The sequence below is a fragment of the Sus scrofa genome, chromosome 8 (assembly GCF_000003025.6).
Source record: "Sus scrofa isolate TJ Tabasco breed Duroc chromosome 8, Sscrofa11.1, whole genome shotgun sequence".
NCBI lineage: Eukaryota > Metazoa > Chordata > Mammalia > Artiodactyla > Suidae > Sus > Sus scrofa.
Window position 1 is genome coordinate 33,472,208 of NC_010450.4, and position 15,470 is coordinate 33,487,677.

Consider the following 15,470-nt stretch of genomic DNA (forward strand, 5'->3'; position numbering starts at 1 on the left):
TCCACTCCAGCTCTCCTCTTGCACACGGGTGCTCACTGCTGCTGATCTAGTCTCTTACCCACCCCTCGGCAATTCCACTGTTTCAAGATGCTCCTCCAGACCTTTGCTCCTCCACCTGAGAGTTCAAATTTGGCCCCCTTCCTGCTGCAAACATCGACCTGCTTTACTGAGAACATTCGTTTTCAGAAAGAACTTGAACGTTCCCCTCTTACCGCAAAACTTCCCTTTTCCTAATCCTCCCTAATTCCTGAGTCAGGGGAAGACCTGTCTTCTTTTCCCACCTCTGTTCCTCCCACTTCTCCCTGGCATCTTTATTCTCCTCCATTGTCGCTGTGCTTTTCCTTTAAGACTACACGCCCCCGACCCTCTTTTTCCTGAGTCCTCCAGATGACATGAAAAGCTCCATCTTTTGGATTCTCTAAATACTTGTTTATCCTTACACGGTGTAGCATTCAGTATAATTAACTGCTTATCTGTTTCTAACTCTATTTCCCTTCAGGATTGAAGCCCTTGATAAAGACACAAAATCAATACAAGCTTGGTAATGAAAGAACCACATTATTAATGACTGCAGAATACCTTATGGGAAGTTACAATGGTTTTCTTGTGAGACCAGTCTGAGGATTGTTTTTTGCGGCCTGTAAAACTGTTGTGTAATCTCAGGTACTCTTAATTAATTACAGCAATAAATTAAATGTTTGTGTGCTTATTGTATTATAGAGGAAATGGAGAACAAAGCAGTGGTTATGATCCAATATCTCCTTCCATCTCAAAATTGTCTAAAGACTACAGTAGAATCAACACTCAGTCTAGCTCCTTAGAGATCAAGTCAGGTTATATAACAGTGGAATAAGGAGAAGAAAACAATATGTATTCAGTTTATAAGAACCATGCCTGGAGGAGAAGGAAAAAAAAAAAAAAGGAAGGAAAGATGGGTGGCAGATAATTAGGTCAAGTAGAATTCCTCACAAAGATAACTCTGACCAGAGGGTCTTAGGAAAGTTCTGTTTGAATCTTTTTTTAAAAAAATTATTTTACTGAAGGGTAGTTGTTTTGCAGGGTTGTGTTAATGTCTGCTGTACAAAGTGATTCAGGTCTGTATGTATATATATTTTTTTCCTGTTCTTTTCCTTTATTGTTTATCGCGGGATATTAAATCTAGTTCCCCTGTGCTATACAGTAGCACCCTGTTGTTGATCCATCCTATATACAATAGTTTGCATCTGCTAAGCCCGAACTTCCAATCCATATCTCTATTGCTTGAATCTTCAGGGAGGCTCCTGGCAAAACAGGTAATATATTCATGTAGCACCTGTCGAAGAGGGGGAACTTTCCCACCCTCCTCTTCTTGAATTCTTTGGCTTGTCTAATAATTAATTGGCAGAAGACAGAGTAACATGAACCCTCCCCCCAATTTAATTCGTACATATGGCAGTCTTATAGAAATGGGAACAAAGGAAGTGGCCAAAGCAGGAAGTGTTTATATATATATATATATATATATATATATATATATATTTTTTTTTTTTAACAAAGAAACAAATTTGTAAAGAATTGACAAGGCAAAGAAAAGAAGTCTAAGCTTGGGGGGGTAGATAAGTGAGGAAGTAATAAGCTTTGTTGAAATAGGTTCTTGGCTCTGAAGCCCTATCTCTGGTGATAAGGATGTCTCTCTACCTCCTGGCACAGGGAGGGTACCTTTCAAAGGAGAGATTTCTTTCTTGGTTTCTAAAGACAAAGGAGGGTAAGAATGTTCTTGTACTGGCTGATTCTTAAGCAACTTTAATGCAAAAAAGTCAGTATGCCAGTCTGGCATATTTTGGAGTGGCTTGCCTCAAGCCCCAACATACCCTGCAATGAAATTAACAATTTTTAAGACATCAGAGACTGGCAGCTTTATGGTAACCTTTTTCATTACTTTTACATGACCTCTGCCAAGTCAACCCTTGATAAGTCACAGAGGGCACCCTACACAATGATATCTGACCCAGTTTTGTAGTGAGCTAAACTGAAAGCCTTGAGATGTTTGGAAAGTATCCTTGCATGAAAGATGTCATTTTCCTTTTGGCAAAAACCCTGCTTGGAACAGTCTAAGGAACCCAGAGGCCAGATGTGGAAAGAACATGTTAGGCCACCTAGGAACTATGTTTTTGATGGCCCCAAATGTAATCTGCAGAAAGCACCTGCATAAAAATGGCCCTTTTGAGCTTCTGGCCTTTGGTTTTTCTTCCTGGTTCCTTTCAGGGGTTTACAGGAACAGACTGTCTTACTTAGGAACATATCCAGGGAACACCCTAGTCGAAAATGTAGGAATGTCCCTAAGGAGAGGAAAATAAAAAGCCTCCTGCCTTTGACTAGAAGACGAGTCTCATCCAGTGTAACCAGCAGAGACGAGGCGAAGATTACAGATAGTCTAAGATGTAACACCTAGAGGGTGGGGCTTCCACACCCTCCTCCAGGGCTGCAGGTCTCAGAGTGACTGAAGAAAATGTGTGATCACTCACCTCCATCCGGAGGGTGTCAACAGCAAGGCTAAGCCAAACAGCAAAAGTTAAAGGAAAAAAGTATACATATACACACATAATTAGTTCCAACTCTATGTTGGTGTTTGGGTCTGAATGCAAATAAACACGTAGCACTTGTATTTATTCCTGAGAATCTGTTAAATGTGTGCTGGTCAAATGATAAACTTATGTCATAAGGAGGATTCTATTCCCAGAAAGGAAAAAAAAAAGTATCAAAATTCTGAATTACACTTTGACTTCCAGGCACACTATTTAACAATGTGTTCCATTGTTTTTGGATGTGTTCTTCTCCTTCATGAGGTCACCACCAGTCAAGCATACACTTTGGGCTAATAATGAATCACTTTTGGAAGAGACAACGTTCACCCCTGTCAGATGGACTGAACTTTACAAAGCCCATACTTCTGACTTCAGCATCACAGGCCTCTTGTTTTTCACTTCCTTTCTACCAAAAGGGCAAAATGCAACACAAGGTTACAGAACATGTACAGGAATCTTGTTGAGTCAAGATGGGGACTCTGATGAAACTAGCCAACTTGCTAGAGGTTCAGTTACTGTAGACTAACCCTTTATAAATGCATCAGCTGACATGCACAAGCTACCAATCAGAGTAGAGAAAGCAGCCATCAACATAAAACGAATGTGCAACCATAAAATAGTGGAGCATTTTTAGTTAGAAGGGAAAGGCTACCCATAAGGGTTCACGTGATGCTTCTGGGCACCGATAACATCTGAAGGAAAATGATGAGGTCATGTTGTAAATAACTGAAGTACCAGAAGCTGAAACACAGCCCATGGCTCCGAACTCAAGGTGTACTTCGACTTTAGGTGGTGGTAGAATAGAAGGTGTAAACAAGCTAGTCAAACACTTTTCACCCTCCTTGGAAGGGAAGTATTAAATATTTATTTTTTAAAGATTCCTTAATGGAATGAAAGGAAAAAATTAAATGAGAAATAAGGAATCGTTTCAACCACTAACTTAAGAAAAGACACCAAAAACTGCAAAATCCTTTTAGATCAGGTGGCTACATAGGCTCAGTGTTCTAGAAAGGATTATGTCCTACATTATATGAAAAGGTATTCACAGGTTACACGTCCTATTGATAAATCTTTTGCCAGAAGCATATATGTATTCCAGTCTACCTCCTCATGATTTATTTTTTCATTTGACTAATTCTAGAAGTTTGATGAACTCTACAATAATATGGTATCAGGATGGCTTGGGTTGAACTGTTGTTCTCCCACCTATGGCTGTCTTTCTTTAAGCAGGTTATTTAACTTTTCTGAGTCAAACTTTCCTCATTCATAAGATTGGGTTAATAACTCTTTTGTAGGGCTGCTGTAGGGACAAGATGTGCTAACTCGAGTGTCCCATTCAATGCTTAGCTCAGAGGTGACATCCAAGAAAGACGAGGAGTTCTTTTCCTGACATCAGGCCTAACACAGGTGTCAACACAAGAAGAACGCTCTGCAACCTGTCAGTCGCTGTACAACACCAGTGGTAACCACGCGGTATATTATTGAGATGGTTTTCAGTTTCCTTTTGAAACCTCCCAATGGCAATTCTATTTCAATTTACCTTTTGCTTGCTAACACTCAAGTCTAGAAGCTACTACTTCTATATGAAAAGTATCTGGGAACCTGGGAGTTCCCATTGTGGTTCAGTGATTAACAAACCTGACTAGCATCCATGAGGACACGGGTTTGATCCCTGGCCTTGCTCAGTGGATTAAGGACCCGGCATTGTCATGAGCTGTGGTGTAGTCCAGTGGCTACAGCTCTGACTGGACCCCTCGCCCAGGAACCTCCATATGCCACGTGTGCAGCCCTAAAAAGACAAAAAGAGAGACAAACAAAAAGTATCTGGGAACCTGTCTTTTCTCAACAAGAGAAAAGACAGCATTATTTCTTCCCATGTGGCATATAGCCCTTGATAGAGGATAGGAGGACAAATACTTCTATAATTAACCTAGACTGTTTTTATTTATCTCTTAATTTCTGCTTCCAACCTGATACAACTCCTGAGCAGAAAATAACTTAAAAGTTACAAACTGATTTGGCATTTCTCTCTTACTATGTTTTTTGCAGAGATGACTACATCAATATATGTTAGACTCTAAGCTCCCACAAAGAATATAAAATTACATTGCAGAGTTACATAAAATAGCATTATATGTAAATGTGTGCTTCATAAATAGTAGGTTGAAAATAACTAATGACAAAAAAAAAAAAAAAAAACCCAAAAAACACAAAGGACTTATCCTGCTGGTATGTTCTTCAGCTATAACACCATCAACTCAACTTCTATTTTTAAAAACAGATAAATATTCCCTGGGAGGGTGTGTAAAAAAACCCTTAGTTTACCTACTTAGTTTTAAAGCCTACTATCAGTTAACTTAAAATGTCAAATAAGAGGATATATATAAGAATCCTAAACTAGCATTATACGTTATTAGCTGTTTGGGTGGCGTGTGGCCCCACCTCATCATCATCATTTAGGACATGAGGTATTTACAAATTTATGGCCAAATAATGTTTCATTCTTTCTCTCTTTTCACACTCTCCAAATGTTCACACTCTAAAATTACAAATTAACAGAACATCCCAAGGTCATTCTTAATAATGCATTAAGACCATGTCAAGTATGGACAATGTTAGCACACTCTTAAAAGAGTGAGTTAGGACTCCCATAATAGCTACACGGATAAACCACTGGGTATTCTTTTCTGACAACGTGTTACTGATTCAGTGGAACCCTGGACATTCCATATACCCCTCTGTGACACATATATCAACGACTCCTTTGGCTACTGCAGGCGGTACTACGTTGTAAAGAACGTATGCCTCCCATCAGGCAGCCACAAGTCTTTTCTCCAAGTCCATGATTCTCTTTTCTGGGAGGGATCGGGAGCTTGGGCTTATCAGACACAACTTAGAATAGATTTACAAGGAGATCCTGCTGAATAGCATTGAGAACTATGTCTAGATACTCATGTTGCAACAGAAGAAAGGGTGGGGGAAAAAATGTAATTGTAATGTATACATGTAAGGATAACCTGACCCCCTTGCTGTACAGTGGGAAAAAAAAAAAAAAAAAAGAACGTAAAAGAACGTATGCCTGCGACTAAAGAGAAACTACCTTTATATACAATCTGTCCATTTAGCATTCATCCCTGTCAGGGGCACTAGCTCTCTTGGACACTTCTACCTTAAAAACTCTGGTATTTCTAAATTCCTGGGTTAGATTAGAATGCAACCTTTACCTATCTGTTTGTCTAGAACCAAACCAACACAAAGTAATAGTTCCAAAATGGGTAAAGGCAGAGAGAAGGTGAAATCATTAAAAACATATGGTCAAAGAGGTCTTCTAAAATAGCTTAGTGGAAGGCAGCCAAGCAAATGCATTTAATCAATACTCTTGCTAAATATAATGGACAGGGAAACAGACAAAAAAAAAAAAAAGTCCGTGCTTTGCTGATATGTAGATATGGGCTTTCCAGGGAGGGCATAGATATAAAACACTGTGATTGAGGAAATGGCCCAGTCTCCCAGTAGGGTCATGCCATCCGAAAAAGGTCAAAGGTACCAAAAGGGAAGGAGGTGAGAAGAGGAAGCTGCCGCGCTGGGTAAACTGCTCTTGGCCGCTGGGTATAGGTTTGGGATTTGGGATTCTGATACATTCCATCAGGCAAATAACTCCTTGGGAGGCAGCTAGCGTTGTGGAGGATGCCTTAGAGAGAGAGGCAGAGAAGTGCTCAATCTGGGTATAAGTCTCTCTTTCAGGGCTGGGGTGGAGGCATGGACCAAAGAGAGACAAACCCCAGGAAAGGCAGGAAGAGTGCGGTGGGGGATGTAATTATACCATTTAAACAGTTCTGTGGATAAAGGCTTTTACCAAAGCCCCTCATGGTAATGATGTGAAACCACCACTGAAAGCCTCCTAAACACTGATGTGGAGCTCGGTATTAAATATTCTCCAGCGGCGGCAGGGACTCAAACGCAGGAGGAAGCATCCTCCTCGAGGAACTGGGTGGGCAGACATCCAGTCTCTCATGTTGCCTCCAATTCAGCCAGGAAGAGGCTGCTCAGAATATACAACTGGCTTTTTGAAAATGAGCAAATTACCAAATCAATGGTTTGGAGACAGGAACAACCGGGGCCTGTGAGAAATTCTTACCCAGAACCACAAAGCAAGCTAATGTTGGTCCCATTTTCCTAATGATTTGAATTAATTAATGTAGGAATACAGAGGAATCATTATCTGCTGCGCTTTCTCACTGAAGATCCCCAGGGCACACCGTTTCCATTATTTCCTAAGTCCCTCCGAGTCAATCTACATACAACTGTCATAGTAAAATGAAATACGGGTTTTTCTTGAATTTCATAAACGTAAGATGTTCCAAACACCACCATTTCCCAGATGAGCATCTTTCCCTTAGCTGCTCTGTAGTCCTGGTGCTGACAGGGAAAGGATGTAGGGACAAGTTGGGAAAAAGTGGGGGATGCCTCCTGTGATATATATATATATATATATATATATTTTTTTTTTTTTTTCTGTGATGATATCCCTGTCACCTCTGGAGAAGGAAGGGTTATTTAGAAACAAAAATGGTTTTTGGCTTAGAGCAATCTAGGTCATGATTCAGGACCCTGCATTCACTAGCTCTGGGAACTCCAAGTCGCCATCTGTAATTGAGATAAACACCATTGTCCATACTGGAGTAGAGGCTAATGCATGCAGATACATCAGACACACAGGTTTCCTATAAATTTCAAGTTTATGACTGTGATGACTCATCCAAAGATGCGGGCATCAAAGATGCAAAAAAGTCACAAGGCGTGGCCTGCTCCCCTCAAAAATGCCATCAAGCTGCGGAGAGATGGCAAAAGGGCAGATGGGTTAGAAAGCATTTATCTGTAATTCTAGGTCTCAGAGAGCTCTTAGAAGAGCTCAGATGTTTAGCCAAAAAAAGACATAAGGAATATTCCGGCTCGGGGAGAGGAAGAATTTCTCAAAACAGAAACACATACGAATCCATGAACAACTTCACTTAGGGGTTCCGCACATAAGCCAAGATTACTGAATTTTGTTTAAGAAAAGGGGACACATTTAGTTTTTATGAGACCAAACAATGGGTTTGATGGAACTTTTTCAACCACATACTTTGGCTTGCAGCAGACCCCGTCTTAAATCAGAGGAAAAGAGGACAGATTACTTGTTCATACGTTATTTTCATTTTTTGTAATGTTTACATTTTTTGCTAACCCATTGCTCTCAAATGCAACAAAGTTGGCTTTCTTCACTGAGAGCTACTCGAAGTGAGCTGTGTGCCAGACAGCATTTGAACAATCTTCCTGCCATGGGACGTTATAAAAACCTATCTTTGCCTTTGATAGGGAAATGTTAACACCTTGAAAGTTAACCTGAGATCTTAAAATACTTTCAGGCCAAAAAGCTGAAACAGCTTTGCTAATGGGAGAAGAGAATTCGTGATACTAAAGTTCCAAAGCTGGCAGTGAGGAAAGCTCGGTGTGGTTTAAAACCTGCCTGAACTATGTTTCAAAGCAATACAAAATGTATTGTATTAGACTCATGGGACCTATCAAAACAAAATCTGAAGTAGCCTCACTTCTCCTTTTTCCCCTCCTTTTCTGGAGTCAAGTCAGTAACTTGCTTATTCTGGATTTCTTTCAGCAGCCATTCAACAGTGGCTGGTTCCCCAAACGGTGAGGTTTGCCTGCATAATACGTATAAGCTGAGCTTAAAAGAGTACAGATGACAGCTGCACCATTTGTGTTATGAATGCCTGTAAGTTATAGCTGAAGCTTTCGTGGTGTTAGAAAATCAAATTCAGCTAGGCAAAAAAAAAAAAAAAAAAAAAAAAAAAAAAAAAAAGCAATCCCATAAAGGCTTTCTTTTACCATGGTGTTGGAAAAAAAAAAAATATATATATATATACACATATATTCTTATGCTTGTTAATATCAAATGTGGTTAACAATACATTTTCTATAAAATAGATGAGTGAGGGAAAACACTGGTGTCCATAATCAATCCTAGGCTGGCGTAGGTTCATATTCTCAAATTAAGCAGAGAAATTGAAGTAGTGAGAAGCATGGTTGTTTAAAATCACCTCTTACAGCATCTGGCAATGAGGAACTCCCTCCTTACCCTTAGGAATAAAAATACTAAAAGAAAGAATAATAATGATGATCATGATAAGAATGGTTCATGTTTCTGAAGTGCTTGCTAAATGCATTGTTTTGTTTAATCCTCACGACAACACCCTAGGGATGGAGATTATTATTCCTCTTGTTTTATGAGAGTCGCTGGCAGCTGAGGCCCAGAAAAATCTATTTGCTTAGACTCTGGGATCCAATGACTTAAGAGACATCCTCTGGGCCCCCTTAGCATTAGAAGTCAAGTTCACCTTTCAAGAGTGGGCAGGAGAGCACCTGCCTGCCAATGTTCTCAGGTGTAAATGTGATTGTCCCTGTAAAATCCTTGGTCCAACACTTAGTTTAAAAAGTAAGCACTTCATAAACGTAAGCTAGTGTTTTGCTTATGACTATAACAGCCATGCATGGAAACCTGCAGTGGTAGCAGAGTTCCCTTTTCACAGACAGTCTGAAAACTTCATTTTCCACCAGGATCCAAACTCTGCTTCCCACATATCAGGTGCTGACTCCCAATTGGGCTAAATGGGAATGTCAGTGGAAATAGAAACTGACAAAACTGTGCCCAGACGATCAAAAGAAGGTAAGCAAGGCTTCTCGGGAGTTAAACGTGGGAACACGGGAAGCCTTTTGACTCTGAGGGGAGGAAATTTATTTCTCCAAGTTCCTCACATCTATATGTAACCATCATTCCTGTTGATTCAATAAATATTTAGTAAGCCATCTTCCTCTCTGCTCTTTTGCTTGTTTCCTAAGAAAGCCAGACAGTAGAAAAGGAGAAAAAATAAGAGTAAATTTAAGATTCAGCTCTATTTCCCAGGATAGATCCCACAACTCACCACAAAAAAGAGATGCTAGGAGCAGGACAGGCCGAGGTTAAGGGTATGTCATGTGAAACTCAAGAAAGATCATTTTGGCACCTGCAGAGTTAATGGCTTAAGAAATTATGGACAGTTCCCCTTGTGGCTCACTGGTAAAGCCCAACTAGTATCCAGAAGGATTCAGATTCGATCCCTGGCCTTGCTCAGTGGGTTAAGGATTCAGCATTGCTGTGAGCTGTGGTGTTGGTCGCAGACACGGCTCAGATTCCACGTTGCTGTGGCTGACTACACTGGCTGCAGCTCCTATTTGACCCCTAGCCGGAGAACTTCCTACCTTTTAGAAGAAAGTTAGACCACACCCACGAAAAAAATATTCTTGGTCACCTCGAAGTATTTCCAGGGATTCACAGAGTTGGGATGCTATGGGGATTTGAATAATGTAACAATCACACTCCTTAAATACAACGTAAACATAATCCTTCCAGAGTTGTTTTACTACATTTTGGAAGACATTAAGTTAGACTCTGGGAGCTAAAAATAGGTCACACACGAGATTCCCTAGTTTGTAGCTCACATTTTTATTAGCTCACATTTTCAGATGTTCCCAGTTTTAACAGACAGATTTTTAACAAATTACTTCACAGCAAATGAAAGATATAAAAGGGATGCTAGACGAATCTGGATCTAGGTTATTAAGCAGAAGCAGTTTCTGAGAATTTTATGGGACACTTCTTAGGCATTTATGGAGAGTTAGGGAAGAAGTAAAAATATCTTTCAATCCAGTAATTAAATACTCCTGCCTTTGCAGACCTCAAGGAAATGTTTTATACCAAGAACGTAATCAGAACCCCTAATAAAGAGCATAGTCAGAACATAATCATAATAAGAACATAATCAGAACCCCTAATAAAGTGGTTCTAAGTAGCGTTGATAAAAAATTATACAAATTACTTAAATTATCTATTTATTACAAATATCTAAAATAGTTAATAGATTCTAATCAACTTCAGATGCTTTTTTTTGGGCGGGGGTACACTCCCACACATACTTGGAGGTTCCTGGGCCAGGGATCCAACCCACACTGCAGTTGTGACTTGCGCCACAGCTGTAGCAGTGCCAGATCCTTAACCTACTGCACCCCAAAGGAACTTCCTAGATGATTCTTAAAGATGCTCATCCATGGAATTCTTACTTTCTAAATTAAAAAAACAAAAACAAAAACAAAACATGACTAAGCTTTTTAAGAAACTTTCGCTGATGCTATGAATGTTTGGCAATAGCTTGGGAGGTACCTGGGTGAGAACACCCAGCTTTGCTCTCAGGCATCATGCCAGCAGGGGGTGCTGCTCTTGCTGTGAAAGAAGCTGGAAATGGGCAGAGGCAGAAAAGCCCATCAGATTTCCCAATGAGATATGTAGAGCAAGATTTCTACATAGATTATTTCTCCACAAAATTTTACAACATCTCATTTCTCTTTGGCATCTAGAAGTTCCTGGGCAAGGATTGGACCCACACAGGATTGAACCTGCACCACAGCAGCAACCTGCGCCACTGCAGTGACGACACCCAATCCTTGACCCTCTGAGCCACAAGAGAACATCTCCTTTTCATATGTGCCATGCCCTTTGCGAATCATACCAATCCTCTGCCAAAGGAACGCTATCTCACCTTATAAGCAGCAAAACTGGCTCCAAGAAGTTATCTAATTTCAGTCTGCACAGGGTCCCTCACTCAGGTGGGGCCACACTGTGTTCTCAACCACTGTGTTACTGCACAGAATGATTTGAGTACATTCATTAAAACTGTCGCTTGAAAAAACTTCATACACCCACAAGTTATTTCCTATTATATTATTTTAGGAGATAAGGGTATGTTCTAAGTTTATTACCCAAATGTTAATTATTCTTTGTGCTGGTGCCATGGTAATCCCATGTTTTATTATTATCAGTATAATGTGAACACACGCTTTTCTTTTCCATGGGGATGAAAGAATAAATAATGATTTACATACAATCATTCTAATTTGCCTGAAATCTCAGCCCTGGGCTGTATGGCCAGATCTGAAGGAGCCACGGTGCAAAGTGATGTTTCCTTTCCTGCTGAGAAACAAATGAGTTCACCACAGCAGGTCTGACCCCAAACAGCCAGATTTGTAAAGTCACCACTTAACTCCCTGGGAGAAAAACCTTCTCCAGACAGCAGTGTGAGATCGCCGGACAGCCGGGAGCTGGAGGAATCAGTGTTAACCCATCTGGCGGTTGTGTCAGCCTGTGAGCTTCCACACCAAAGTGGCACTTGAATTGCTAAGGACATTTCTAATCACTTTTTATTTTATTTTATTTTATTTTGTCTTTTTAGGGCCACACCCATGGCCAAAACTGGCACTTGAATTGCTAAGGACATTTCTAATCACTTTTTATTTTATTTTATTTTATTTTATTTTATTTTATTTTATTTTATTTTATTTTGTCTTTTTAGGGCCACACCCACTGCATATGGAGGTTCTCAGGCTAGGGGTTGAATCGGAGCTGTAGCTGCCAGCCTATACCACGGCCACAGCAACACAGGATCGGAGCCGTGTCTATGACCTACACCACAGCTCAGGGCAACGCTGGATCCTTAACCCACTGAACGAGGCCAGGGATCGAACCCGCAACCTCATGGTTCCTAGGTGGATTTGTATCCACTGCGCCATGATGGGAACTCCATCACTTTGCTTTTTAAATATCAAATATGATTGATTACTACCAAGTTTAAAATAGATATGCAACTTTTTTTTAAAGGAAGTCCTTAATTAAACATTATTCAACTGATTCACTTCTCGAATATTTATGGAGTGCTAACTACATGCTAGGCAATTTGCTGGGGAGCGAGACAGAATGACTAACCACTGTTGGGGGTCTTTGCTTTCACTGAAATTGAGTATTCTCTTGAGACTCTATGTTTGTTCCTGTAGGAAGAGGTAGTGCAACATGTACTTTTTTTGGCCATGCCCATGGCATTCAAAGTTCCAGGGCCAGAGATTGAAACCATGCCACAGCAGGGACCCAAGCCACAGCAGTGACAGTGCTGGATCCTTAACTTGCTGAGCCATCAGGAAACTCCTGTTTATTATTTGAGTTCCCATCTTGGAAACTTGAAAATCAAAATAAATGCCATGGTCTTAATACACGATTCAGTACATTGACCATTTTTAGTATTCTAGTTTTCTCTTTTCTTCTTGGGAGTGCTGTTTATACTCGATACTTAAAACACTTCAAGAATGTGTTTGTCCAAGAGTCGGAGAAAAACGAAAAAGATGAAAACAAAAGAAGCATTGCTAGGACACTCTACATAAGGTGGAAGCCTAAATGCAGACAAAAAGGCCACATGTCAAAGCAAGCATGGCTTGCCATGCTTTTGCTGCAACGTCGCCCTTGCCACTTCTGATTTCCTTCAAGTGTCAGAAAACCTGTGCACCACATGTAACCCATGATGCTGACAAAGGACTAACCATCTATGGGGGTTATGGGAATGTTTACACGAGGTTTTTGCAATTTGTGAACAACAGCAGCCCAGTTCTGGAACCACCTTTGATGGCTCCTCCTCCATGGACCCCCAGCAATAAGTTCCCTAAATGTCACAGCATGTCGCTGGCTTTGGCGCCCCCCCATTTCCTCCTCATCCTCAACTCTGTCTGCACCTCACACCTCCCCACCCCTTCTAACTTGCCTAGGTACAACTGCTTCTACACATCATATCTCTTTCTTTTGGGCCATGCCCACAGTATGCAGAACTTTCTGGGCCAGGGATCAAACCTGTGCTCCAGCAGCGGCCAGAGCCACAGCAGTGACAACGCTGGTTTCTTAACTGCTAGGGTACCAGGGAACTCCTCACACCTTTTTAAAGAGGCTGATCAAGTTGCTCCCTTTGCTTCTGAAGGCAAATTCTCAAACCTGGCCCAGCTTTCCATGGCTGTCCTGAGACTAGCTTTCCAGTTTGAACTCCCACTGTCATTTCTTTATAGGTACCTGATAAAAACTCTACCACCATTAGAATAAATTAGGTAGCTGCCTATATACCATTACAAAACAACTGCTAAGATACATTGAGAAAAGCAAAGCGCAATATAAAGCAGTGTGAATGGCACGCTGCAATCTGTGTTCACCAACAAAGAATGTGTCTATAGACATGCACATACAGCCTTGGACACGGCAGAACATCCCTGGAGAGACACACGAGACTGGAACTAGTGGCCATCCCTAGGGAGGTAAACTAGTAGCCATCCCTAGGGAGGTAAACTAGTAGCCTGGGTATAATGGTGGCAGATTCACTTCTTACCGTCTAGATTTTCCCTTTTTGTAACTTTTAAATTGTATATTTGTGCCTGTATTTATTCAAACAAAACATACTTAAAAAAATAAGCTCATGTTCAGTTTAATGTTCCTCTCTCATGCCCCAGATGTTGCTTGAACTTACTTGCAATAATTTTCTGCTTCTTCTCCCCTTATTCAGTGCTCACCTCTATGTAACTGAATTATCACTTACTTTGTACTTAAACTTTATATTTTCAGAGCAAGCTACCTTATTTACATATCTGTTTTTTACTGTTTACTGTATGCATTTTACTTCCCTTAATATTTTATTGGTAAGCTTTTGGAGGGCTGACTTTTTCGTTGTTGTTTTGTTTGTGCTTTTAGGATTAACGCTTGGTTCACAAAAAAACACTTTATGATTAAAGGCATAAAGAACTCTCACGATTGCAAAATCATATATTATTCTTCAGGCTACACAGGACTCAAAGATTTCCCAAGAAAGGAAACAGTATCCAAGGACTATTTTCAGGACAAATGATGAAGAGATCATCATTCCAAGTTGAAAATCAGAAGCCAAATACTTCTTACACGTGATTTCCATTTTATACCCAACTTTTCTTTTTTTTTTTTTTTTTTAAAGGCTGTACCTGTGGCATATGGTAGTTCCAGGGCCAGGGACTGAATCTGAGCACAGCTGTGACCTGCACCAGAACTGTGGCAATGCTGGATCCCTTTAACGCACTGTTGGGCTGGGGATCAAACCCACACTTCCACAGCGACCCAAGCCACTGCAGTCAGAGTCTTAACCCCCGTGCCACGCGGGAACTCCCTATGTCCAACTTCTAAACATCTGCCTCTTCATCGTCCCCTCTGCAGAGCTGGCCTCTGGACTTTCCAACATCTCTAATTATCAGGTTTTCTCTGGTCTGCTCTTTGCGTCATAATGACTATTTCAAGCAGTTGTATAATCACCTCTCCTGTTCTGTCTTCCACCTTAAATTAAAAAGAGTCAACTTCCCTTTCAAATACTTACATTATTATAGGTCATTTAACTTACTTTTTTTTTTTTTTTTTTTTTTTTTTTTTTTTTCCAATATTACTATTATCAGCTCCCCCCCCCCCCCACCCCTTCCCCCACCCCCCATCATTAACTAGCAAGTCCTATTTATCGACTTACATTGATTACTTTTTTTTTGTTAACTTTTATTTTACACCATACTTCTAACAAGTCCTTCCCACTTTCCCAAATATAACTTCATTTTTATTTCAGCTCTGAAGTTAGGACATTTAAAAAAAAAATCTTTACTATCGGTTATTGGTGTTGTTCAATAGCTTTTACTTTTTACTGTTTTGCTTTTTTTTTAGGGCCACATCCACCACATATGGAAGTTTCCAGGCTAGGGGTCAAACTGGGCTACACCTGCTGGCCTATGCCACAGCCACAGCAACACAGCATCCAAACTGTGTCTGTGACCTACACCACAACCACAGCTCATGGCAACGTCAGATCCTTAACCCACTGAGTGGGGCCAGGGATCCAACCCACATCCTCGTGGATACTAGTACATTCATTTCTGCTGAGCCACAACAGGGACTCCAGCTTTTACTTTTTTTTTTTCCTTTTTAGGGCCGCACCCTCGGCATATGGAGGT

General features: G+C 40.6%; 1 protein-coding gene across 1 annotated transcript in view; it reads right to left on the reverse strand.

Annotated features, from left to right (window-relative positions):
* Nucleotides 1-15,470, reverse strand: part of ATP8A1 (ATPase phospholipid transporting 8A1) — a 252,807-nt gene that overhangs the window by 87,715 nt on the left and 149,622 nt on the right.